This window comes from Pseudochaenichthys georgianus, unplaced genomic scaffold (genome assembly GCF_902827115.2).
Source record: "Pseudochaenichthys georgianus unplaced genomic scaffold, fPseGeo1.2 scaffold_685_arrow_ctg1, whole genome shotgun sequence".
Classification (NCBI taxonomy): Eukaryota; Metazoa; Chordata; class Actinopteri; order Perciformes; family Channichthyidae; genus Pseudochaenichthys; species Pseudochaenichthys georgianus.
The window spans coordinates 1-3406 of NW_027263239.1; positions in this window are offsets into that span (position 1 = coordinate 1).

Genomic DNA, 3406 nt, shown 5'->3' on the forward strand with positions numbered 1-3406 from the left:
ACCTGAGCCTCACGCGCCGCCTACGTGTTTAGCGTGGTTCTACAATCAGAGAGTTACAAGAGTCTGTAAATGCAAGGAAAACAATTGGCCTCAGAAAATCATTTATATCAAAGTTATATATGTTTACACGTTTACATCATTGGTCAAAACAGCGCTACATTTGATTGCATTATAAAAGGTATATGTGGTAAAATGAAGAGCCGTTTGGGAGCCGAGAGAGCCGGCTCTTCTTCGTCTCCCTTGTGTATCGTCTGGTCCCTCTCTCTGTGTGTTTCCTCCCGTCGTTAGTTTCCCTGGTGTGTCTGATTGTCTGATTGTGTTCACCTGTTGCCCTTGTGTTTCTCCTCCCCTGCCCGGCTGTTTCTCGTCTCGTGATTACCCCTCCTGTATTTAGTCTTGTCTCTTCCTGTGTTCAGAGTTCTGTTTTGTCCAAGTTATTTTCATTATCCTTGAAATAAAGGTTAAACAGAGTTATCTGCATTTGGGTCCTGCTTCCTTCAGGGTTCCACATGAAACATAAAACAATAAAGGACATTATACATTATATTTACAGGATACATAGTTATAGACATTTACAAGTGCCCATTGTGTCAGCAAGCATTTCATTTAGCCTAGCTTTAAAAACATGCAGAGGAATGAGATTGCTCAGTTTCAATTCTTGCTGAAGATTGTTCCAAGCAAGTGGAGCTGCACATAAAAGCTGTCTCACCTAAGACAGTCCTTGCTCTTGGCACATCTAACAAGACTACATCATGTGACCTCAGACAATAGCTGCTTGCAACTCTCTGTGTTATCAGAGAGCAGATATAATACGGGAGTTTACCCAACAAAGCTTTATAGATAAATGTGTACCAATGACTGAGCCTCCGTACAGAGAGTGATGGTAAACCTGCCTTGGTATACAGTGTACAGTGATGAGTCAGCGCTTTACAATGTGTGACAAATCTCAGAGCACTGTGATACGCAGCATCCAATTTGCTCAGGTAATTGGCAGGTGCATTCATATACAACAAATCCCCAGAGTCCAGCACAGGTCAAAGGTCACAGAGCCTCTTCCTGGCCTCAAGCGAGAAACAGGACTTGTTCCTGGAGAAGAAACCTAGCCTAACCCTCAGCTTTTTAAGCAGGTTATTGACATTAAGTTTAAAAGAGAGACAATCATCAAGCCAGATACCGAGGTATTTGTAACAGGCAACAACTTCAAGTTTTGTTCCTTGCGTAGTTACAATATCTAAAACAGGCTCTGGAGTCTTTTTAGCTTTTGAAAAGAGCATTACCTTGGTTTGATCCACATTTAAAAGAAGCTTTAATTCAGAGCTGAGTCTGAATAGTGTTAACAACAGCCTGTAATTTAACAACAGCCTCTTTAATGGAGGGACCTGCACAGAACATCACGGTATCGTCCGCATAAAAATGTAAAGTAGCTTCATCCACATTATCACCTATGCTGTTGATGTATATGGAGAATAAAAGTGGTCCTAAAACAGAACCTTGTGGTACACCATTAGAAATGTTTAACCACTCAGAAGACAGTCCATCAAAGTGAACACATTGGGACCTTTCAGAGAGGTAGTTCACAAACCACCCCACTGCATGGCTGGATATGCCGATACTGAGTAGCCTCTGCTTTAAAATGAGATGATCAACGGTGTCAAATGCTTTGGAAAGGTCAATAAACAGAGCTGCTCAACTCTGCTTATTATCTAAAATAGTAGTAATGTCATTTACCACTTTCATCGTGGCAGTGATGGTGCTGCGCTGCTTTCTGAATCCTGACTGATGATTAGACAGGATATCATTTATACATAAAAACTCCTTTACTTGTTCACTCACTAAGCGTTCAAGAACCTTAGCCAGAACTGACAATTTAGAGATTGGCCTATAGTTATTTAAAATAGTTGCCTCCCCTCCTTTCAGTAAAGGCAAGACATACGCTGACTTCCATACTTTTGGAATTGTGTTCGTGCTGAGGGAGAGGTTAAAAAGAGAAGTGAGAGGTGGAGCAATAAAGTCTGCAGCTATCTTTAAAAAGAAAGGTTCTACGTTGTCCGGGCCGGCCGGTTTCCTAGGATCTAACTTGGATAATGCTTCATGAACAATACCAACAGTTAAAGGAGTACAACTGAAAGGGTTTTCCAGACCACATTGTTCAGAGTCAAGGATTGGAGCGTTCACAGGAGCCACACAGCCAAGCAGAGAGCCACAAGACACAAAGTGCTCATTAAAGCAATTTAGCATAGTAGCCCTGTCTGATATAGTGCCAGATGCTGTGGTAAGGCACGGAGGTAGCTCATTTGGGATATCACCGGTGGAAATCGATGTTATGGCTTTCCAAAATTTCCTAGGATTATTCAGGTTTTCTGTGGTAACCGACACATAGTACTTTGATTTAGCACTTTTTATTTGAGATGTGAAGCTATTTCTTAGCTGCCTAAAACGTAGCCATTCTACCTCTGAGCCTGATTTCCTAGCCTTAGCCCAAGCATTATTTCTCTCATGAAAGAGACTCAGCTCAGCAGAAAACCAGGGATTGTTTCGTCCCTTCACTCTAAATTTACGCAGAGGTGCATGTCTATCTATAATATTCATAAAACCAAGATAAAAATAAGACCATGCAGTTTCTACATCAGCACACAGATTGATTCTATCCCAATCAAAATCAAACAGATCATGCACAAAACCCTGCTCCACAAAGTGTTTTATGTCTCTCTTTGTGATGACACGTGGTTTAACCTTTTGGACCTTAGTGTCCCTAATTGTGGCCACAACACAGTGGTCACTCACATCATTAGCAAATACTCCCACAGATGAGTATTTATGTGGAACATTTGTTAAAATTAGATCAATTAAGGAGGATGTATTTGGGGACTTAATATTTGGGCGAGTAGGACTGTCTATAATCTGGGTAAAAGTCAATGAGGTACACAGGTTTTTAAAATCCTCTGACACAGAAGTTAACCAGTCCCAGTTAAAATCACCAAGCAGCACTATTTCCTTGTAGGAAAGTTGAGATAACAGTTTTGCCAATGACGATAAAGAGTCCTTGACAGCCGAAGGAGCCCTGTAGCAGCCCACGACCATGAGCTGTTGACCCTTTGTTACCTCAATATTCACGGCTAAAAATTCTAGCTGTTTACTAACAGATTTGGAAACCATATTAGTTACACAAAACTTATTTTTCACATAAATGGCAACGCCACCACCTTTTTTAGGCCGGTCAGTACGATATACACTGTAACCATTTATGTAAATGTCAGAGGCCAAAATGGATTTATCTAGCCACGTTTCTGATAAGACAATGACATCAGCATCAGTCGAACTCGCCCAAATACGGACAGAATCTAATTTAGGTAACAGACTACGCACATTTAAATGAATTAAAGCTAGCCCAGATCTAGATATAAGA